General features: G+C 43.8%; 1 protein-coding gene and 1 pseudogene across 3 annotated transcripts in view; one reads left to right on the top strand and one right to left on the bottom strand.

Moving 5' to 3' along the window:
- The window catches only part of GRIN2A (glutamate ionotropic receptor NMDA type subunit 2A), a 429,030-nt gene that overhangs the window by 53,097 nt on the left and 351,065 nt on the right, over window positions 1-24,868 (top strand). The window lies entirely within an intron of this gene.
- On the bottom strand, window positions 16,829-18,299 carry LOC129015236 (inosine-5'-monophosphate dehydrogenase 1-like; annotated as a pseudogene).

Below are 24,868 nucleotides of genomic sequence, written 5' to 3'. Positions count from 1 at the left end.
CTTTGCACTTCTTGTTCCATTTGCTTGGGAATTTCTTCCCCTGGACCTTTCTGTGGTTGTCTTGTTCTCACCATTCAAGTTTCATCTCAAACATTGTTGCCTGTGACAGGCTGTTCATGATCATCCAAGTTCAAGTAGCCTCCACTCTAGCCATTAGCCCATTACTCAGCTTCATTTTCTCCTATAGCTTAGCTCTATCTAAGTATTATAAGGTTGGTGTTTTTTTTAATCAAACTCCTCCCATTAAAGCATGTGTCCTTTGAAAGCAGGGACATTAGCCATTTCTATATCTTAAGATAGTTATCACCAGCCTGGGCAACACAGAGAGACTTTGTGTCTACTAAAAACTAAAACAACTTCACCAGGTGTCATGGCTTACACCTGAAGTCCCAGGTACTTAGGAAGCTGAGGTAGGAGGATCACTTGAGCCCAGAAATTTGAGGCTCCAGTGAGCTGTGATTGTGCCACTGCACTCCAGCCTGGGCAACAGAGCCAGACCCTGTTTAAAAAAAGTAAGTCATGCACATAGTAGGTGCTTAAAAAAAAAGTGATGCACATAGTAGGTGCTTAATAAATATCTGCTAAACAAATTGATAAAGATTGGTTACGGGGATGAAATAAGAGCGTGCTGTACACGCTCATGTATGCACAGACACACTCATGCACATATGTGCATTGAAACAGCCATGGTAAGAAATGCTATTGTTAATAGCTGGGAGCCAGAATTTCCATGACTCTCCAGTTGCATCAGGCCTCCCTTGACTGTATTATGCTCCTAAGAAACTTTTCTTGCCTTTTGTTGAATTAAAATTCTTTAACTTCTCAGCTATCTTATGGATCTTTGCATCTGTTTTGCATCTGTTTCTTAGCAGCCTAGCTTGGCACATGGCGCTTTTTAGAGACATTCAGCATGTAAAGATATTTATAAAGGAGGGATTCTCTTCTATTTTTGCCCAGTCATCTGTTGGAGAGAGGGGGAGCAGCAAGCAGGCACACATGATTCATGCTCCTGCCTGGAGGGTGCTGCCCACCTCTAGCCTAGAAGAGTGGGGTGGCAGGAGCCCTCTGCATTCCAAGGCTGGTTCCAGTGAATGGAGCATCTACAGTGGTGGTTTTGCCAGTCTCAACATTCTGTAATGGCCTCTTCTTTGTGGTTCACACTTCCCAGATAGGTTAATATTATAGCTCCTTCCATCAGAATGTCCTTAAGTGTGTAGCTGCAAAATTGAGGGGTACGGTTCATAAAACAATCATTTCTGACATCACTTGCAAGATTGAGGGCTGCCAAGACCACCCTCATCTTTGATAATTCACTAGAAACTCACAAAACTCACTGAAAGCTGTTAAACCCACAGCTATGGCTTGTTATACCTGAAGGATGCAGACTAAAATCAGCCAAAAGAGGGACACATAGGCAGAGTCATGAAAGGTCCAAACGTGAGCTGCCAGTGGTCCTCTTCCTATGGAATCATGGACAGTGCCACCTTCTCAGCAACAATGGATGAAAATAAGCATGGAACTTTGCCAACCAGGGAAGCTCACTGAGCCTTGGCGTGCAGAGTCTTTTTTGGGTTCTGCTGTTGAGTTCTTATATGGGTGACCTCGGCTTCCAGGTCCTCTGGAGGTTGAGCTCATGCTTTGTGATTCTAAGCCCCCACTCTAAATCACACCGTTAGACTCTCTGGTGTGACCTAAGGCCCCCACAAGCAAAAAAACACTCCTAGCCAGGCATGACATTCCCAGGGCTTAGTAAGACACCAAGGGCAAAGACCAGACTTCTTTTTGGGCAAGGTTTAATTCTTTACTATGTAAGAGCTCAACTTGATACTCTTGGTATGGATGACTTATGTAGATAGCAGTGGTGCTGGCCCTTTTCTTGCTTCCAGTGCCTGAATTCATCCATCAATTCCACAAATATTTATTGATTGTGAGCTAGGTGCCAGGCTCTGTGCTAGTTGCTAGGGATACAGTGGTGAAGGACATAGTTCATGCTATAAAAAGGCTGGTGAGACAGAGAAACAGGCAATTATTCTTATATATAAATATACCATGATGCTAGAAATGATACTAAAGGCTCTTGGTGCATAAGGGTGCCTGGCACAGTTGCTGGTGAAGACCTCCCAGGGCGGTGGTAGTTAGGCTAAGATTGGAAAAGTGATTAGAAGTTGGCCAACCAGGGTGGAGTATGGGGGTGGGAAGTAGTGTTTAGGTGGAGGAATATGACATGCAGAGGTTGAGTGGTGAGAAAGTTCTTGAGGATGGTAAGGAGCTCCACATTTTCTTGGATGCCACAGCTCACAGGTGATTCATCTTGAACATACAGCCAATAAACACCCAAAGACTTTGCCATCTTGTACCAAGGCAGGTGGAATTTTTTTTTTTTTTTTTGAGACTGAGTCTCTCTGTGTTGTCAGGTTGGAGTGCAGTGGCACAATCTCGGCTCACTGTAATCTCTACCTCCCAGGTTCAAGCAGTTCTCCCAAGGCAAGTGGATTTTGAAATCAAGAAAATGGGGTTCATGAGAGAAATTCTTGGCCCCTGTTGCTGTCTGGAAGGCTTTTAGACTAAAAAGAATGGAGCTAATGAAAGCAGTTGGATGGGGCAAGAGTATGAGCATTGGCTTTCAGTGGCTTAGGGCAGCTCCAACTCCCCCAGAAATGGCTCTTTGTTTATGGTGGGGTCACGACTTCAGAGTGTGACCCAGAAGGTCCTCAGAGCTGGTAAAAAGTGTAGACTGGTGCTATAGGCCAAAAGACAAGGTTTATAAAAGCAGAAGGATTTCTGAGACATCTTGGACATGTGAGCAGGTGACTCATAGACATTCTAGAAACCATATTTCAAAGACAATATTTTTGGCAGAATCAGATGGTTGCTTTGTGGTCATTTCAGGGAGTTCCAGAAACAATATAAAGAAAATTAACAGAAACCAACAAATGGTAGGGAAAAACGTTAGTGATACTTGCCAAAGGGTTACTATCTTTAATGCACAAAGATGACTTACAAATTAAGAAAAAGAAAAAACACACTAAAAGAAAAATGGAAGAGAAATGAGTAACATGTGATTAGAGAATAAAAACTCAATGGCTAATAGATGCCCAAGAAAATAGTAAACCCTGCCAATACTGCAAAATATTTGAAACACGATAATGAAACTGGCTGGGCACTGGCTCTTGCCTGTATTCCCAGTGCTTTGGGAGGCAGTGGCAGGAGAGTTGCTTGAGACCAGGAGTTTGAGACCAGTGTGGGTAACATAGCGAGACCCCCATCTCTATAAAAAATAATTTTTTAAAATGAGCCAGGCATGTTGGTGCACGCCTGTAGTCTGTTTCTTGGAAGCCTGAGGCAGGAGGATCACTTCAGCCTAGGAATTTTAGGCTGCAGTGAGTTCTGATTGTGCCACTGCATTCCAGCCTGGGTGACAGAGCGAGATCCTATCTCAAAAAAAAAAAACCAAAAAACAAAAAACAAAAAACATACCAAAAAACGAAATCCATCAACTCGCACAAAAATGTTGTTGATGGGACTTTGCTTTCTTCTTATAATTAAGAAAAGCGAAATGAAAATTCAGTAAGCAAAACAGTGCAGTTAGAAGGAGCTCTAAACCTCCCTACTTCATTTTGGTGAAGACAGGGAGTCTGGAAGGAGTCTGGGGCTTCTCCTGTGTCCTCATTTTGTCTTCCACCTCCTGGCCCCCAGTTTTCCTGCAGGTGTGAGTGTGTCAGACCTCCTGTTCTGAGTGGGAGAGAACTTGCTGTACTCTAGGGAGCTGAGTTTGGGGAAAGACTGGCCCTTAAGCATCCTCCCACCCAGCCTTTACCCCCAGCTCTCTCTCCCTGTAGGACGCCTGATTTTCTTGGCAGAGGAAGAAGCTACCCTCCATCCCCTTTCCCAGGGCTCTGTGGTAGGCAAGGCAGCCTCTTCTCCTGGGCCATCCAGCTTCCTGTAGGCCTAGGGCTTAGCAAAACAGCCAGGGAGGGGGAGACTCGGGAAAGTCTTTTTTTTTTTTTTTTCCTTCCACCGTGAGCAGTATGAGGATGATGCCTCAGCTCCATTGCTTTTCTCTCAGCCTTCAGACTTGCTGGAGGAGAATCTCTGCTGTACCCTGTCATGTCTTAGATTTGTGTAATTGAGGGAGGCCTCCCAGGCAATTTAAGTAGGGATTTACTTATTCCTTGGGAGTGCTGAGCCTGTAGTGGAGGAATGGTCTACTCAGTAGTGTATTTACTCGACTTCTCCTAACAAGGGTCTTTCCACTTGGTGTTGCTCTGTCCAGCATCCCTTGGGACTTCCAGGGAAAGCCAAATATTCTTTGCTGCCCCTGCTTCTTCAACAATAAATGCAAAAAGTTTGAAAAAATCCTGTACTGGTGTTGTGTCCCCAGGGTCAAAGACCTTGAATCTCTAGTAAGAAGTAGAAGGCATCAAGAGGTCAAGTTCTGACTTCATAGTCTCAGGACATTGTGGGACTTGATTGCTGCAGTGTGAAATTTATGGTTTTGTAAGACAGATGGATTTAAAACCCTTTCATGGCATCTTGTAGCCTTTGGAATAAAATCCAACATCTTCACCATGGCCTATGAAGAGACACTGCATGATTTGGGCACTATGTGTTTTTTTGGGGCTTTGTTTGCTGTCATTTTCCTCCTTGTTCTTTCCAACCCCAGGGGCTTTGCCCTCATGGTTCCCTATGCCAGGAATGCTCTTCCCACTATTCTGCACTGGTTGACGATGACTTCTTCAAAACTTGGCTTACGGGGCGTTTCCTTTGAGAGGGCTTCCTGACAGTCCTTTTCCATAGGAGCCCTCTTGTCATTAGCTGTACCACAACTTTAACTTGTATGTGTTCGTTTACATGTTTCTGTCTCTTCCAGGAAATGGTTGCTCCTTGAGAGTGGGGCCTCTGCTCTGTCTTGTACAAAACCTGACACACGGGCCAACTTATAAATATCATGAATGAATGAATGAATGGATAGCTCTCTAGGAATCAATTGTGACTGTATGTTTCCCTGCCATCTCCCAGCTCCATCTCACCTGGACCACCTGGAAAAACCTCTTGCACCCCATAATTTCAGTGGCCCTGTCTGTATCTGAGGCTATGGAAAAGCTCTCTACCCAAGCACCAAGGAATCCGGCCCTTTTCCGCTTGCCCGGATAAACAAAGAGTTATCAAGGCTAAGTTGCCAGTTATGTTGGCTGCTTCTCCTGTTTGCTCTTGGGAGGATAGGATTTTGATTACAAGCATAACAGCCTCCAATTATTGAGCATCTACTGCATACAGGGCAGGCACTTTGTATACATGATCCCTGATCTTCATAGTATCCCTACATGGTAGGTTTTATTATCCCAATGTTGTAAGTAAGCAAACGAAGGATGTCACAGGTCAGTTTGCTCCCTGGGCCACCTGACCCGTGCTCTTTTTTTCTCTGTACATGGTGGCCTAGGTTTTGGAACACACATGGGCACGCACACGGCCCTTCTCAAACTATGACAATATAGTGCACTGCAAGACCTCGCTTTTTTAACAACCTAAGCTGATGGGTTGAGTTGTGAGAGTCAGAAGCTTGCAATTGCGCTTCATCTGTCTCTGGGGACTATTCTGGGTTTCTACTGTCTGGAAAGAAGGTGGCCACAAGGGCTCTGTGAGGGATGATTACACCAGGGCAGAAACAGCTCACCTCTTCAGTGCTCATGTGCCATACACTGTGCCGAGTGATTTATACATATAGCTTTATGTAACCCACGGAGCAGCTCTATTTGTACTATTATTTTGAGCACTATTCTGCAAATGAAGAAGCTGAGGCACACAGTAAGAAAGGGTAAACAGTGGAGGCTGGATGCAAACCCAGGTAGTCTGACTACAGAGTTTGAAAGCTCAGCCACCAGGTACCTACCAACCAGCTAAATAGATCTCATCATTCAAAGTGTGGTCCATGCACCAGCAGCTTTGACATCCTCTGGGAGCCTGAATGCAGAATCTCAGGTCCCATCCAGACTGACTGAGCTAGAATCTGCCTCTTAACAAGATCCCTCGCTGATTCATGTGCATGTTAAAGTTTGAGAAGAACTGCCCCAGAAATTCTACGAATATAAAGTAAGTACCATTTTCCTGAAGTCAAAAGCTGGAGATTTAGGGCATCAGTGTTCTTAGAAACAACGTGCGATTTCAGTATCTTGCAAACTATGGCATCAACGAGGAGCTGTTCCTTTGCTTGAGGGAATTAGTGATGACAAATTAATTTAGTATTTTCAACAAAAATAAAAGCAAGTTGAGCTTGCATAGTTGATCCAAGGCTTTAAAAAAAAGAGGCTGCTTCAGCCTGCAGGATGTTGTTGACATAGTATTACATCTAAGCAAGCAGGGAGCCCCGAGCCAGTGTTGCTGAGTGTCCCTACTGCACGTGAAGTTTTGGCAAACAGAATCTAGAGATTGAAAAAGTAACTCCTTCATTAGATCTGCCTGGAATTTACACATCTGCAAATGTGAGAGGACAAAAAGGACTTTTGATCCAAGAGAGATTGGCCCCATCTCCCTGTGCTGGGAAAAAACTTTGATTTCCTTCTTTGATGTGAAATATCGCCATTGCTAGCTATATATTTGATCATAGTCACTGGATAATTTATTCAGCTCTAGTTCTTTATTAGGTCCTCATGGCTGCTTTCTTAGACACCAGAATCCTTAAAAACAAGGAGAATTTTATTTTTTTTTTTAACTTTCGCAGCCTATAAATGCCCCAGGGACCTGGAGATGTCCATGTGGGTTTTACCAATGATGTATGTCATTCTGTTTGAGTCAAAATAATGAGTGGTTGCATAGATGATGATTGATATTGTGTATTTCGGAGTCGCCTCATTTTGGGGAAGGAATATGCTGATGGTGTGTCAATTTCCCTCAGGTTGGCTCTCCAGCAGGGGGCCCAAGAAGGTCTGCACCCTTTTCATATTTCTTTGCTACTTCCTTTCATCTTGCCAAGTTACATTTAGCAAGATATTCATCTAATTCCTTTTTTAAAATTTTAATGTTCCCCATTTTTTTGAGTGGAGGGACAAAAAGAGCCTTTTAGGAAATAAGCATAAGGGACTAATCAAAGCAGAAACTTTCTGGGAGGAATCTGACAGCCGCATGTCTCTAATGACCTTCAAAAAGATCATATGCTCCAGGCAATTACAGGATTTGGGAGAAAATAGCTAATTTTGAATAGCCGAACCTGCTGCAATGTTCATCACTTTGCAGCCGTGCCCCTACCTCCCCCCTTTTGTAGCTTCCTTACCCAGGAGCCTCCTGAAAGAGAGTTCACTTGGATTAAAACTCCTCCAGCTTTAACAAATTGTAAAGGGGACAGTTGATGCTAAAAAGGGGATCTTGTGCGCAGTGCCAGGTTTCTCCTGTAGCCAGAGTTTTTTTGGCTCTGGCTACAGAAGGTGCCTAATGCATTCTGACTCATGGCCAAATATTATCAGGGGACTTTGCTGCTCAAGCTCTTGAATATGGGTGCAGCTGGAAAAATAACCTATTTGTCAATAGGTTACCAGTTTCACAGCTGGTAGTGCCCAGAAGGGCACTGAATAAACTTCAGTGGGATCCATGCTGCTTGGTGCTTGAAGTTCATCTGACGTGAAGCCTTTGTGATGAGTATTCAGGAACCCAGAAGGAATCTTTTCCTTTATTTTAATTAGACCATGCTTCTCTCTTGTTTGCAGGGTTTTTTGAGACTTTATGCAAATTTTTAATGTTTTTGCCTGTCAGTGTTTCCATTATTTGAAATCTTTCATATTAAGTAAAATTAGCCAAGGCCAGTGCTATATTAAAGTATCAAAACTTTTAGCATTTGCTCATCCTCCTTTCCCGGGGAGAACAGGTTTCTCTACATGATTGCCTGTATGCTTTGCTATGAGTCATAGTTTAGAGAAAACCCCCACGTTCCTGTGCAATGAAAGAGGCAGCATAATGATCTCAACTCAGGCAGAATGGCCTGGAAACTCACGATATGTGGCTGCACCCAGTCGGTGCCTTTGCTTTGCTTGTGTTGGAGGTCTCTTCCATTGGTGTTGTGAAAATAGATGATGAGCTTGTGCCTTTGTGACTTGGTTTCTTGAGACCTGCGTGATTTCCATGGTCACAAGAACACAGAGAAAGATGTGTGGGCTCCTGGGGCTCTTCCTGACACTGTTGAGAGCAATTCCAGAGGAGAAGCTATCTATGGGGTAATCTTTGGATGTTATTCTGAAAAGCCCCAACTTCTTCCTCATAACAGCTTCTAAGCTTGAGGACCGAGAGTTATCCTCTAAAAAGGTGTCCCCAAACAAGGTAAGTGACTTTCCCCCAGTTTTTCCAGGGGTGTGAGCCAAGACATGGGGCAAAATGATTAGGGGACCTCCTGGGTCTTGCAAGTGGTTTAATCCTTCTTGTACCTCAATGTAACTGTCTGTGGTTGATGTCACTCAGAGTCAGGGGTAGGAGCATGTGTGATACAGCGTAGTAGAGATGCCAGTCTTTGTGGTTGCCCCACCCTTCTTGCTGTGGATTGCTGCTTTGACCAAGAGTGTTGGACCGATTAAAGTATATCCAGTCCTCAGTCTGACATTTGACGTCTGTGGCTGGGTTTGAAAGGATGAACTTGAATGTGGGCCTTTGAATTAGAAATAGAATAGGATTTTTCAGTTAGCATTGTTGATACAGGGGCTGAAAAGATGCCACAATGAGCTGAAGTTAGGAAGGATCAGGGGACAGCTGGGGAGGAGGACAGTTTGGGGATGACTAGAGGGGAGTGGAAATAGGGGACGATGGGGCGGGGGAGTGGGGAGAGAGTATGAAGGCTTCTGGTAGCAATCTGCATGTGTCCTTACAATAAACAAGTTTCTCTTGAACTAACTGGAGTGGGTCTGTTTCCTTGACCATGCAGAAGACCTAATAGAAGAAAGGAAACAAAGAGATCGCGGGGGTCTTCCAGAGAGAAGATCTGTTTTCCTGTGTGTTTTAATGTGGAGTCTCTTTCTGGTCTGCTTACCCACTCCTTGCCCCCCGCATCCACCCCCCCCTTGTATATTTTTCCCTTAATGAAAAAAAAATAGAGATCATTTTAATACAGAGGTAAAATTCTGAGGCCTCCCCAGAAAACTCTTTCATGAATGAGGAAGCTAAGAAAAAAGGCCACTGGCTTTAAAGCCCAGTAGGTTAAATAGGAGGAGAACGGAGAAAGTTATAAAATGATTAATTGGTCAAGTTGGGGTGGGAACCTTAGGTTATAATATCAAGCTTTTTTAACCTTGGCACTATGGACATTTTGAGCAGGAGAATTGTTTGCTGTGGGAGGGGCTGTTCTGTGTATTGTAAGATACATAGCAACATCTCTGGACTCTATCCACTAAATGCCAGTAGCAGTCCATAGTTGTGACAACAAATGTCTCCAGCCATAGTCAAACATTTCCTGGTGGTAAAAATCTCCCCCAGCTGAATGGAAATTTGTTCAGCCATTGTGGAAACCAGTGTGATGATTCCTAAAAGAACTTAAAACAGAATTTCCAACCAACCCAGCAATCTCATTATGGAGTATATAGCCAAAGGAATATAAATAATTATATAAAGATATGTGCATGCATATGTTTGCTGCAGCACTATTCACAATAGCAAATACATGGAATCCACCTAAACACCCATCAATGGTAGACTGGATGAAGAAAATCTGGTACATATACACCATGGAGTACTACATAGCCATAAAAAGAATGAACTCATGTACTTTGCAGCAACATGGATGGAGCCAGAGGCCATTATCCTTAGCAAACTAACGCAGGAACAGAAAACCAAATACTACATGTTCTTATAAGTGGGAGCTAAACAGTGAGAACACAGGGACACAGGGAGGGGAACAACAGACAAATAGTTCTAATTGAGGGTGGAGGGTGGGAGGAGGGAGAGGATAAAAAACTACCTGTCAGGTACTATATGTGTATTACCTGTGTGACAAAATAATCTGTACCAAATGTGTGTACCAAATCCCTGTGACACACAGTTTACCTATATAACCTGCACATGTACCCCTGAACCTAAAATGAAAGTTGAAAAATAATCTTTCCCAGTTGAGAACCACGGGACTAGACAAAAAGCCACCTTCCTTCCTTTCTTGAATGAGGCTTTTGTTTGTTTGAATCTACTGTTTATGAAGTGCTGTGGAGGCTACAGAAATGACTAAGGCCCAGTCTCTTACCTGTATGAATTAACAGATTCCTGGAAAATATTAAGCATGAAAACAACTGATCAAATAAAGCTGGAAAATACCTTCCTCTTGGCTTTGAGTAACAGCAAAGATATCTACCTGTGTCAAATGGGTAACACTTATTCTAATTCAAAGTGTAATGAGGATCTAACCTGAGGTTCCCACGCAACTTGATTACTTTATAACTTTCTCGATCTTCCTCCTCATACTGAACTCTACTGTGTTTTAAAGCCAGTGGGCCTTTTTTTTCTTAGCTTCATAATTCAAAGGATAATGGTAGATGCTATAACAAATAAGCCCTCAAATATCAGTGGTATAACAGAGTAGAAGTTTGCTTCCTGCTGATGTAATGGTGTTCCTGGTTGGTGAACAGCTTTCCTATGGCCATGCAGTGATTCAGGGACCCAGATTTCTGCCGTATTGTGGCTCTTCCAATCCCCTGAATCTCACTGTCTTTTCTTTCCAATCAGCAGAAAAATAAGTGAGGAGAAAACATGCCACTTTCTTAAGAGTCCTGGCCTGAATGTGACTTTGTTTATGCTGATCTTCCATTAGAAAGGACAATTGGACCACTGATGATTTCCGATCAAGTAGAATAAATCAATATTGAATGGCTCATCTTGGCTAAAATTCTGTGACAGTCTCTGGTTATGAAAATTTACCATCAGGATGCTGTTCACATAGGACACTTTCTTCAGCAGCCGGGAGAGTTTTGCAGAATTCTCTTTCTGCACAGTTTAAGATGGAGCTGGGAAAAGAACCCAAGTTTTTAGATACAGCAGTCTGTCTGCTACTTGCATCTTTTCTTCTCCTCCATACCAGGACTGCAAGACATAGATTGTGCCCAATTTCTATATCCTAAGTACCTACCAGAGGATTGGGCATGTAAAATATTTTCAGAGGGGATGAATGGATGAGAAATATTGTTCACAGGCTTAGAAGTATACACTCAAGGAAGATTTTACTTGTTAACCTGAAAATTGCAAAACAGGTGCTTGTAGAGCTGTACCCACAGCAGTACATTGATGTCGCAAGTATCGGGGCAGGAAAAACTACAACTGCTGCATGGGGTGGGGTGGGGATGACCATAGTTCCGTTTTTTAGCCAGAGAAATAAGTGACAAGAGTCCAAATGAGAACCTGAAGCCAAACAGGGACATTTATTTGATCAGGTAACTAAAAAGTTCAGGGTATCTGGCTTCCAGCAGGGCTGAATACAGATATATAACAACGTCATCGAGAACCTCTTCCTGTACCTGGGCTCTGCTGTCCTCTGTCAGACTGAGTCTTTGGCAGATTCTCCTTAAGTGATAGCAAAGATAACACCAGCCACAACAGATGTTCATCCTTCAACTTGGCCACCTCAGAAGGAAGAGGGGCTCCAGAGAATGCCCCAAGATTATCATTGGCTTGTCCAGTGCCATGTGCTCATCTCTGCACCCATCACCAGGGTCTCCCTCTCATTGTTCAGACCAAGTCACTTGTGCACCATTAGCACAAGGGGTGCCCAGTCCACAGGGATAAAGGGGCAAGCAGGGACAATTCTTCAGTAAAAAACTAGAATGGATGCTGGATGAGGAAAGATGTTCTATGTCCACTATATTTCTATTCTCCTTATGGAATGGACCTGTGTGTTTTTTATCTTAACACTCATTTACATTCTTCTGGTAATTGTATGTAATCAATCTCTGTTAAGCCCTCTCCCCAGCTGTAGCCCCTGAGCTTTTTGTAGAGATTCCTCCTGGTGCAGAGGTGGAGCATATGGTTCAGTGCTGGAACAATGCGGTCATTATATGCTCCTGGTCCCTGTGAACAGTTCAGGGATGGTTATCTGGTCCAGGAAGACCCAGTGAGGTGAAATGAGACTTTAGCTCAAACTTGAGTAAAAGAGATTCTTTTTTAAAAATTAACCTTTATTATGATGATTTTCCAAAATGCATGAAAATAGAGGTAACTCTAATCATAAGCAGAGATAACTCTCCTATACTCACTATCTAGCTTCAGCATTTATCAACTCACGGACAATCTTATTTCATTTTATCACCACCCACAGTAGATTATTTTGGAGCAAATTCCCAACATGCTATCATTTCATCTCTATACTTTTCAATATGTGTCTCTAAAGATAAGAGCTCTTGGGGGAAAAGACTTGGTATTTTCTATTAAAAGTGAACCTGAAAAGAGGTAGGGAATAAAATCACTGCTACCATCTTGCTTCCACTTGGAGCCAACAATTGGAGCCAACAACTGGAGCCAACTGTGTGGCAGCAGAACAGCAAGAAGGAGGAACACGAAGTCCAGGTGACAGATTTTGGGTCCTGAATTCACCTGTGCATGGAGTAAGCTTAGCTACTTTTTTTTTTTTCAGTCACGTGAGCTACAATATTCCCTGTAGCTGTGTTGTTGATGCCCCACTCATGTCCTCTTGGCCCACCCTGAGGGTCACCTGAAGCTTAGATGGACAGTTCCCAACACTGTGATGGCTTCTCACATCAAGAACAGGCATCTCTCTGCCTAAGAATGTTTTCTGGCCATAAGATTGTGCTTGCCTTCTGCATATGGCAGACCTGAAGTGGCAGGGGATAAATAAATGCCCCCCAGAACTGCCTTTAACGATGAGGGATAGAAGTTGGCATACCTTGGCTTCTTTGCTGCTCAGGGAGACAGTACTGAGGTGTGTCCTACACTGTTATTGGAGGGCCCCTGGTGTGGTTGAGTCCCTGTTATCCCCAGAAGTAACCTTCCCATGAATTTCCCTGCTGTTGGTTTCTTTTCCTTTCCTGTCTTATTTTTCTACTTCCTCACCACACTTCCTGTGATCACCTCCCAACTAAACCATGTCCGCCCAGTTTCTTGCTTTAGGGTCTGCTCTAAAGTAAAACCTAACTGAAGTCATTCCCCTTTCCTTTGTTTTGCTTAAGCTTCCATGGTTCTATTTCTTTTTTAAAAATTTTTATTTAATTTTAAGTTCCGGGATACATGCACAGAACGTGCAGGTTTTGTTACCTAGGTAAACATTTGCCATGGTGGTTTGCTGCACCTCTCAACCCATCACCTAGGTATTAAGCCCCACATGCATTAGCAATTTATCCTGATGCTCTCCCTTCCCCACCTGCAACAGACCCTGGTGTGTGTTCCCCTCCCTGTGTCCATGTGTTCTCATTGTTCAGCTCTCACTTATGAGTGAGAACATGTGGTTTTTGGTTTTCTGTTCCTGTGTTGGTTTGCTGAGGATGATGGCTTCCAGCTTCATCCATGTCCCTGGAAAGGACATGATCTCATTCCTTTTTATGGCTGGATAGTATTCTATAATGTGTATGTACCACATTTTCTTTATCCAGTCTATCATTGATGGGCATTTGGGTTGATTCCATGTCTTTGCTATTGTGGATAGTGCTGCAATAAACATATGTGTGCATGTATCTTTATGACAGAATGGTTTATATTCCTTTAAGTATATACCCTGTAATGGGATTGCTGGGTCAAATGGTATTTCTGGTTCTAGATCTTAGAAGAATCACGACACTGTCTTCCACAATGGTTGAACTAATTTACATTCCCACCAAAAGTGTTCATGGTTCTATTTCTGGTCATTCTTTAAAAAAAAAAAAAAGTCTTGAGTAATTACACTCCATGTTTCCATCCCCAGTATTTGCTTGAGAAATGAAATAATGAATGCTTCTGGGAAACAGTGTCCCCACGCCCCCATACCCCATTCACACAAAATGTTTTCAGCTTGAGCATACAGTTGCAGAAGCCAAGTTAGGTCTCAGGAATATCTGGTTTGCACTAAATTTCACCTGCAGGATTATAAAATTCAGGTGCTGTTGCCTTGGGCACAACTGTTGGGCTCTGATAAGTAGAGTGGGTGTCCCAGCAGCCTGTCCTGTTGGTTCAGATAAAGATTTATGGGAGGGCGCAGGCCCCAGGGTGTGCACATGGAAGGATGCTCTGCTTATCTTCCTCCAGATAGGTTTCTGGCATCTAAGACAAGGGAGGAGTGGGGTCAACAAGGAGAGCTTCTGTTTCTTCCTGTTTAAACACCTCTCCTACTACCTACAAATGAAAACATACAAATACTATGTAGATGGTAAAGCAAGTAACTTTAAAGAAGGCCCCCAGAAACCCTTCACTAATTGGAGACCAGTTCTCCAGCATTTTGAAAGCATAAGGAAATTACAAAGTAAGCTGAAAAAAAAAAAACAACTTAGATCATGCAGAAGAGTGGTCAACAAAGTCCATGTGCTCTACTCCGAGGAGAGCCCTCTTAAGACACTCTATCCAGGATAGTTTACTTCTACGTTATACACAATTGCAACAGAACGTTGAAAGCAGCACATTTTAAGCAGGGAAGGAACATACACAGCAAGGGCTGCAAACTCAAAAAATTAAATGAACCAGACAATAATTTTAAACAAGTCAAAGAGGCCAGTTGATGGATCAGTGCCATGCGGGAACGTGGGTCCATTGTTGACAGTTCTTCCATGTTTTCAGGAAGAAACTGAAAATTGGAATTTTAAGTGAAATAACCTTAGTTTTACATAGAAAATATCTAAACAAAAAATTTTTAAAACAGCATGCAGACCTGGCACATTGGGGGCGTGACTTTGCCCCATTAAACGAAGCATAAATTCTCTATTTTGCCAATGTTCCTATTTGGTTCATATAGGACACTTTAATTTGTGATTGGTTATTAGATCACTAGCTTTTTGAGCACAGGCTTTGGGCTTTGTTTGCCTTCTTGGGAAATACTCTCGGAGAAATCAATGGGTTCATAACCTTTTGCAGAAGTCACTCTTATTTTGGTTGAGTGGGCAGTGTTCTTAGCTACCCAAAACAAACTAGCTATTCACATCCTGGGATCGATGGGACCGGTGCCTGGGGGTTTCTGGGGACACAGAAGATACATCTTCCTCCTCCCTCTCTTGTGTTTACAAAATCTGCTTTCAAAGGTTACGATTCCTCTGTGGGCGACTGGCCTACAGCATCTGCCTGCTTTGCTTGATTTGGTTCATTTCATCCAGGCTGGCACCTTCGAGTTTGGGGTCATTTTGGCTTTGCCCGCACATAATCTCTTGGGTGGATCAAAACCTCTTCAACTCTCTCTTGAGTCTCCAAGCAGGTTCCCCTGTGGGGCTTTTCTAAGAGTGTTTAGCATTGGCATTGCTGCAGAGCACAGTCTCATTGTGTGGTTTTATGAAGGATTTGTTTTTTAAAATTTATTTTCTATTTTTATATCTTTAGAGGCGGAGTCTTGCTCTGTTGCTCAGGCTGGAGTGCAGTGGCATGATCATAGCTCACTGCAGCGTTGAACTCAGGCTCAGGCAATTTTTCCTGCCTCAGCCTCCAGAGTGGCTGGCACTACAGGCACACACCACCATGCCCGGCTAATTAAATCTTTTTTTTTCTTTTTTCTTTTTTTTTTTTAAAACGAGGGTCTTTGTTATTCAGGTTGGTCTTGAACTCTTTGCCCCAGCCTTCTGAGTAGCTGGGATTACATGCGTGAGCCACCATGCCTAACTAAGGTTAAAAATCTTAAGATGCCGTTCAAGACTCTACTCCTCAAGGTCATGAAATAGTCTTTTAAATTTGTTAAAAATAATGCTGAGTGCATTTTATTTTCATGTGGTCCCAAGAGTGTTACATGATGATTGTTTTGGAAATACACAATAAAACTAGAATTATCAATAATGCTGTCACACATATTAAACAATAATGGCATTTTCTCCTTTATTTCCTTCTGCATATATATGTGTGCATTGATGTTCATGTGTATGTATGTATGTGTATTTATACAAGTACATAAGATATAAATATATCCATACATATTTGTAATTGCGCACAGTTTATACATGCAGTAGTGTATAAGCTGCATGTTTCACTTACTATCAAAATTTCTGTAAGCATAATTTTGATTTATTCTGATTATTTAATACACAATGACGTAACTGTGATCCCCAAATGTGCAAAGTTAAAGCTTTCAACTGCAGCTGAGGAGAGGGCAAGAATGGTATACGGGGACGGTGGTGAGTCAGGAATGATGGGCAGGCAGCCATGACCAGGGCAGCCTCCTCCCCAGGGCCAGGGACAGGGGAATGGCTTGAGGAGCAGGACCCAAGGGTAGCACAGGGCTGGGGAAGGGGGCAGAGACCTCCCCTTGGCCTAGGTCAGGAGCTCAGAAGTGCCACATGGCTGAGGGGGCGGTGGTCCGGGAAGAGCCAGACGCAGGGCCAGGAGAGCACCATTTCCTGAGGGGCTGGGGGCAGGGAGGTACCCTACAGGAGAAGCCAGGAGGGGCCGCTTGTCCCTAGGGTGGGGGCCATGCTGGAGCATGCTGCAGCAAGAAAGACCTGAGGCAGGCGCAGGGCCTGAGAGCCCGGCTGGCTGGGCTGGGGGAGGCTGCCAGGCAGCCTGGCCCAGGGAGCCGTCTTGACTCTGCAGGGGATGCCCAGCAAGGGACTGCAGAGCCCTCAGGACCTCTCCTCCTCTCTCCCTGGAAAGGAGCTGGGGAACCCATCGTGCAAATCTGTGGACCACTCGGTTATGGAGAGAGGCTGTGCCTGAAGGTGAACACTGGGGTGTGCCCCCTTCACCACCTCGGCCTCCAGTGCTGTCCTCAGTACAGCTGCTTCTGGTAAGAGTGCAGGCGATGGACGCCACCCTCGATCTGGGCTGACATGGTCCACTTCTCAAATTTGAGCTCTCCTGGGTACATCATGGAGCCATGCTGGATACCCACTATGAGGTAGGGCACAAACTTCTGAATGGACCGTTTGTCCTGGATGGAGCCCGAGACACCCTGCACGATCTTCACTTTATCCCCCTCGCTGAAGTATCGTTTCTGGCTGCTGCTGCTCCTCTCCGTGGCATCTAGCGAGCCCATGCCCCGGTACTTCTTGAGCCGCACCCTGTCTGAGAAGAAGTACTCGCTGGTGGGCCTCCGTGGTGGTGGCCAGCAGGGAGCCCATCATCACTGTGGAGGCTCCGTGGGCCAGGGCCTTGACCACGTGCACCACGGTCTGGATGCCACATCGGCTACGATGGACACACCAAAGTGCTGGGCATACTTGGCCACCTTGTACACAGCAGTGTCCTGGGTGCCGACCGCAGGCCATCACTTCCTGGGTGATGCAGATGGAGCTGCAGCCCCTACCTACGTGCAGTCCATCCACACCAGCGTCAATGAGGTTCTTGGCCTGGGCTGCTGTCACCACATTCTTCCCAATCACCTGGAGGTGGGGGTACTTCTGTTGGATGTAATGCACCATGGTGATTTGATAAAATGTGTTCCCTTGGGAGGAGTCCGACACTATGACGTTGACGCCTACCCAGGTGAGCAGGTCCAGGTGGTATTTGTCATCCTCACGGGTGCCCACAGCTGCCCTACACAGCATCTGCTTGTGGGAATCCTTGGAGGCCAGAGGGTAGTCTCGGTTCTTCTTCAGGTTGGTGTGGGTGATGATGGCCGCTAGCTCATGGCGATCATTGACTATAGGTGGCTTTCCTTTCTTGCTACCCTGAAGGAGCCACCATCAGCTCGATCCTTGGCGTCATCACCTCACTGAGGAGGGTGGTGTGGTCCTTCTCAGCAAGAAAGTCGATGTCTTGGGAGGAGACGATGCCCACCAGCTTGCTGCCCATGGTGCCCGTCTCATGATGGGGATGCAAGAGAAGCCATGCAGGATCTTGGCCTCCAGGACATCACCCACAGTGTGCGAGGGGCTCAGCACCACGGGGTCCGTGATGAAGCCCTGTTCAAACTTCTTGACCTTATGTACCTCGTTGGCCTGGAACTCTGGGGTGCAGTTGTGGTGAATGAAACTAATACCTCCTATCAGAGCCATCGCGATGGCCATGTTGGCCTCTGTCTCAGTGTCCATAGGGGAGGAGATCAGCGGTGTCTTCAGCGTGATCTTCCGGGTCAGGGCTGAGGTTAGGTCTGCCTCATCAGCTATGAAATCTATGAACCCTGGGAGAATCAGGAAGTCGTTGTGGGTGAGGCAGTCGGCGCTGAGGAAGAGCTGCTGCGCGGTGAGCCGGCCCTGGGGCACGTAGCCGGTGCCACCGCTGATCAGATAGTCCGCCATGCTGCCGCAAGACCCCGCGACCCGACAGAAACACCCGCGCGGCCACCTGCCGCTGCCGCTGCTGTTGCTGACGATGCTGCGGGCCTGGGGACTATAAGCATAATTTTTAATGCCCATGTAAGGTCAAATCATAGTGGTGCTTATTTAACCACTTAGTGTTGGGTGCCTTGGTCATTTTCATGTAAACTTTTGCTAATATAAATACCACTGATAAACATCCCTGTGCACAAACCTTTATATTTACTTTTATTTTCTCAGCATAGATTCCTTTTAGAAATGGAATTGAACTAATCCTTGAAAGCCTCCAAACTGTCTGATTTCAATCTGTTCTTTTAAGAGCTGAAGTAAGAGTATTCTTAGCTCCACTTAATTGGTCGAGCTGATACACTAGTTTTTTCTTGATTTTTCTCTGAAGTGATTAGGTTAAGAAAAGTTAGTTTAACACATACATCCCTGAATAGCAGAAACTTAATCCACCACAGATGTACTTCTTACTCATCTGAAGTAGAATGCGGATGTTTGCATTCAGAGGGCGGCCCTCTGACAAGTGACGATTCAGGGGCTCAGCTCCTTTCATCTTTTGGCTCTGCCACCTTCAACATATGGCTTCTAAGGCCATTGAGATAATCTGCGTTGAGCTGCGAAAGGAGTGGAGCCTGGGAGGTTTTTTATGGACTAAATATTCCCAGGAGGAAAAGGGAGTAGGATTTATGATCACTTATCCAGACCCTGCTACAAAATTTCTCCTTATCTCATACTTGTAGTCCGTCAGCAAATCCTGTTGGTTTTATCTTTGAAATATACCCTGACTTACCCACCTTTCTCCCTTGCCCATGCACTGCCCAGTCCTGGCTGGTGCCATCACTCCCCTGGATCACTCCAATAGCTTCCTCACTGATATCTCTCTTCCACTTTGCCCCTTGCTTCTCCATATTCTGTTAAGAAATCTTTATTAAAACAAACAGTCCCACGACATTCCCCAGGTAAAAACCATGTAATAGCATCCATTAGAATTTATTAAAAAATCCAAACTACTTATCTTTATGAGGTCCTGTGTGATCTAGCCTTGTCTATTCTCCAGTCTCATCCATTACCACTTTCCTCTAACTCATTAAATGCTATTCCAAATGGTCTCCATTCAACTTTTCAAATTTGCCAAGCTCTTTCTTATCCTGTAAACTCTGCGTGTACCACTCCCTTTGCCCAGAACTTTCTTCTTGTTCTTCACTTGACAGGTTATTTCTGTTTTTATTTAAAATTCTTTTTATTTAAAAAATTTTTATTTTTCTTGTGGGTACATAGTAGGTGTATATATTTATGGGGTACATGAGATGTTTTAATACAGGCATGCAATGTGAAATAATCACATCATGGAAAATGAGGTCTCCATCCCCTTGAGCATTTATCCTTTGTGTTACAAATAATCCAATTATATATTTTTTGTTATTTAAAAATGTTCAATTATTGACTAGAGTCACCCTGTTGTGCTATTAAATGGTAGGTCTTATTCATTCTTCCTATTTTTTTTTTTTTGGTAGTCTGGTTATTTCTTGTTCTTTGGATTTCAGCCTACCTTCATGGTGTGAACCTACTTGGTTATAATGCGTTGCCTTTTGATATATTTTTCTATTTGATCTGCTCATATTTTGTGGCGCACTTTTGCATGTATGTTTGCGAGGAAGGTTGGTCTAGAGTTTCCTTATGATGGCTTGTTCCAGTTTTGGAGTCAGGGTAATACAATCCTCATAACATGAATTCAGAAGTATTCCCTTCTGAACACTAGTTCCTGAAATAATTTGTGTAGGACTCTTTTTTTTTTTTTTTTTTTCCTTAAATGTTTTATAGAGTGCAGCAGAGAAGACATCTGGGCCTGAAGTTTACTTTGTGGGAGGGTTTTAAACTATGGGTTCAATTTCTTTAATTGATACAGGGTTGGTGAAGGTTTCTATTTCTTTTTGAAAAAGCTTTGGTAATTTGTATCTTTCTAGGAATTTGTCCATTTCATCTAGATTGTCAAATTTATAGGCATAAGGGTTTTTAAAATCCTTTTAATATCTGAAAGGTCTGTAGTAATGCACCAGACTTTATTTCTGATAGTCTCTTTTCTTCTTGATCAGTCTACCTAGATTTATCAATTTTATTTATTTTTTTAAAAGAGAATCAGCTTTGGGTTTCATTGGTTTTCTCTGTTATTTCTTAATTAGCTTCTCAGCCTAAATGTCTTCTCAGAAAGGATGTTTCCTGACCATTCTACCTAAGGTGGCTTCCCCTTTCTCTTGCCTTCTCCTCTGATTATTTGTTTTCTACCTCAGGTCTATGTGCAATTATTTTATGTGTTATGTGCTTTTTTGCTTCTATGTTACTTGCAGATATTGGAGAATGGTAATAAGTCTGCCCAACATGGTAAAGTGCCTGGTGCATTTCCAAGAACATATATGATGGTTTCCAAGTATGCTAGTGGAGCAGTATCTATAGTGGTTAGGAGACTAGGGTCTAGAGTTGGCTCATCTCAGCTTGAATCCTGGCTACACCATACATTAAATGTGTGACCCTGAGCACGTGTAACCATGAACACAAATTCTGATTCCTTCTGAGATGAGGGCTGTGCAACATGGCAGCTGTGATCAGGAGGCCTGGGGTTTGAGTTCTGGCTCTGTTACCTGTCACCTGTGTGATTCTTGAGGCAATTACTTCTCTGAGACCCAGTGATATGGTTCGGCTATGTCCCCACTCAAATCTCATCTTGAATTGTAACTCCCACAATTCCCATATGTTGTGGGAGGGACCCAGTGGGAGGTAATTGAATCATGGGGGTGGGTCTTTCTTATGCTGTTCTCACAATAGTGAATGAGGTCTCACGAGATCCAATGGTTTCAAAAAGAGGAATTCCCCTGCACAAGCTCTCCCTCTTTGCCTGCTGCCATACATGTAAGACGTGACTTGTACCTCCTTGCTTTCCACCATGATTGTGAGGCCTTCACAGCCATGTGGAACTGTAAGTCCATTAAACATCTTTTTCTTCCCAGTTTCAGTTATGTCTTTATCAGCAGCATGAAAATGGACTAATACACCCAATTTTCTCTTCTTTAAAATGATTTGATGCAAGGAGTACCTAATCATGGGATTATTGGGAGGAATTGGATGAGACATGAATAGGATCTAGCCCAGGGTTGGCCTTTTGCATATGAGGCATTCCCTCAAACTCTACTTTCCCAGAACTTCAGCTCTCCCTACCAGAGGGTAAGTATCACTGTAGCAGGCACTTTGCATGTTTTGTGCACCTCTGTACCCCCACTGCCTTGATCAGTGTGGTCAGACAGGCACTGAAAAATGTCTGTGAAATGGATTCTTCTTTTTGTTGCTTATGAAATCTGCAACTGTGAGTTGAGTGTCCTGAAGCTCAGCAGGGCAACGATGGCTTCAACAATCTGGCCCTTGCTTGTCTCAGGTGAGCTGCTCCTTTTCCTTTCAGGAATCTTCTAAACTGCTGGGATTCCCAGGGGGAGGATGGGACCTTTAGGGATCTTGCAAACCCCAGCAGAATATCAGTTTCCTTCACAGAAGCGTGTCTACCTTCCTTCAACCCTGGTTTGCAAATTCCAGACATGAAACTGTGCTATTTGCTAGCTTGGCCTGGCAGGTATTTATTCAAAGGCTGCAGGACTCCATGATAGAGAGTAGCAACAGAGCTAGCAGGATCCTGTAAGTACTCCTCATGCAACTACCTGCAGTGGATTTAAAGTCAGCTCAGGATGGTTTCAATACCAGAGTTGGAGGAAAGAGGTTGTGTGTACATTGTCCTCTGGGGACTCCTGCTGTTGTTTATGCCTTGTGGTTTCCTTTGGGGGAGACAGATCCACCCTGCTTTTCTCACCCATCTTCCTACATGGATATATCTTGTTATCTAGTGCTGAAATGGCATGGAAACAGGGGCTGGGACTAGTGCTGAGATCTTCCGCTTAGCTCTTCCAAATACAGAAAGAACTTCCCTGTGTATGGTTAGAATTAAAGTACATGTGCTTCGTTCAACATTCCTTCAACATTCCTTCCTACTGAATTTCCTTCGTTCAACATTCCTTCCTATTGGATTTCAGTAGGAAATCCAGTCATCATCCTAGCCCTCCATTTCATTCTTTGTCTCGCTTCATGATATCCCTTAGGAGTAAAGATTTCTGAATTCAAAGCCAGTAGAGCTGGGTTCAAATCTCCACATGTCCATTTATGAGATGAACATCATGTCTTCTGTCTGATTTATTTGTCTTAGTTTCTTCGTCTGAAAATGGAGGTAATGGCAATGTCTATTCTGGCATGTTCTCGGGAGGCTGAAATAACACCCAGGCTTGCTGCTTATTGCACAGCCCAGGTTCATGAACCCCTCCATGTCCTGCTCTACCTGTTGCCTTTCTGTTCATAAGAGTATTTTGAATTCCTGCCTTATTCTCCTTTTTTCTCTCGAAGTGAAGGAGCCAACTTCCCCAAAGTCCATGGAATGCCATTTTACTTTGTTAGGAAAAAAATCACATTTCCTTATGTGCATTCTCATCTATCCATTCAACAGATGTCATCGGAGGGCCTTCTGGGGGGTCAGGCCACTTCTAGGTACTAGGGATTCAGAGACAAACTAGTCATGCTCCCTATCTTCAAGGGACTTAGAATCATCCCTAGAGAAGGATGCTGTGAACAACCTCACGTGTGATGGTGTGGCCAGCTTGGTTGTAGTAGGGTGGTGGGATTTGGGAGCTTTTTCTTATTTTTATTTATTTATTTTAAATTCTTTTTTAAATTAAAACAATTTTAAATAGAGACAGGGTCTTGCTATATTGCCCAGGTTGGTCTCGAATTCCTGGTCTCAAGCAGTCCTCCCTCTTCAGTCTCCCAAAGTGCTAGGATTACAGATGTGAGCCACTGTGACAGGCCACTTTTTCTTACGTGTAAATTAGAAAAGAATTTGAACAGGAATAAAAGTTAAAAAAGAAAAAAAAACACACATCCCCAAACAAAAAACAAAACTCTTACACTTTTAAGAATGGTCATCATCTTGGCTATTTCAGATGGGGAAGTACGCATGCCTCATTTTATCCAAGTTTCTCACAGTGCATAAAAGTCTTTTTTCACACACAGTTCCATACAGAAAAGATGGCTGTGCAAAAAACTTCTTTTAACATAGCTGGCAGGCTATACTGTACATGTATCTATACACATGTATGCATGTATGTGCATATGCATATATACCTTTGCATATATATGTGTATGCATACGTTTTATTTTGCTTTATTTAGAATTATTATTTTTGGAGCTAGAGTCTTTGCTTTGTCACCCAGGCTGGAGTGCAGTGGCACGATCTTAGCTCTCTGCAACCTCCACCTCCTGGGTTCAAGCCATTCTCCTGCCTCAGCCTCCCAAGTAGCTGGGATTACGCGTGCGCACCACCATGCCCAGCTAATTTTTGTATTTTTAGCAGAGATGGGATTTCACTGTGTTGGCCAGGCTGATCTCAAACTTCTAACCTCAGGAGATCTGCCCACCTCAACTCAGCCTCCTAAAGTGCTGGAATTACAAGCGTGAGCCACCATGCCCAGCCTTATTTAGAATTTCATAGGGAATTCTTATGTGATTAAAACTAAGGCTTATAAGGGCTGCCAAATGCATGTCATATGGCTGGTCTGAAATGCATTTAAACACCCCCTCCCCCATTGCTTTTTTTTTTTTTTTACATGGTTTTCTTATGTTTGAAAATTTGTAGTATCTCTATTAAACATTGGGTCAGCTGATTCTACTGCCCAGGAGACCCAGGCAACACCTCAAAAATCCACAACTCTCTTGGCCTGATGTGACTGTTCTATTTCCCAGCTCATTTTTCTGTGTCTGCAGAAAGACACAGAGCAAACTGTTAACTTTGGAGGTTTTTGGCAGTTTCATTAAAGGGCAAGGATTTTCCTCTTTGGGGGATTGGCTTCATGTTTTAATGGTCATGGTCAGCATTGCTGGGTGAGGATCCTTAGGCTTTTTGTCAGGGGTTCAGGGCCTTCTGGCTTCTCCAGGCTTCCATCTCTAGAGAAGACTCGGGATGAACTCTGAATTCTTGTAGACCCCAGCTACCAACTCAGCTCTAGACCCACAGCGACACTGCTTTAATCTCGGCAAAGAAGACTGAAGACTTTTTTGTGTAACAAATTAAAAGTTTGCTTCAGGCTTCTTTTATTTTATGCCTCTGCTGTGCTCTCGTAACGTTTAGCACCTCCCCCTGTTGTCATATCATTTATCATATCATGGAGTTTCAGGTGTTTTATTTTGGTTTTCCTGTCAATCTTCCTCCTACACTCTGCGCTCACAAGGGACATGGAAACCTGACCTGTTTCTCCTCATACCCCTGCCGTCGACTGCAGCCCCTGCACACGGTGGGGTCTACAATGTTGATGGGAGCCAAGGGATTGTTTTACTGTTTTTTTTTAAGGCTGGATATTTCTTTTTAGGTATGCTTTGCACTTTTTGCCTAGGGAATCAGGACTCAGTACAGAAACTTGGCATTGTCATGTGGGCACCCTGGAGAATCCAATAGTTGGAAAAAA

The sequence above is a fragment of the Pongo pygmaeus genome, chromosome 18, assembly GCF_028885625.2.
Source record: "Pongo pygmaeus isolate AG05252 chromosome 18, NHGRI_mPonPyg2-v2.0_pri, whole genome shotgun sequence".
NCBI classification, from domain to species: domain Eukaryota; kingdom Metazoa; phylum Chordata; class Mammalia; order Primates; family Hominidae; genus Pongo; species Pongo pygmaeus.
Note: the sequence above shows the minus strand (reverse complement) of the source record. Positions and strands in the feature narration are given on the sequence as shown.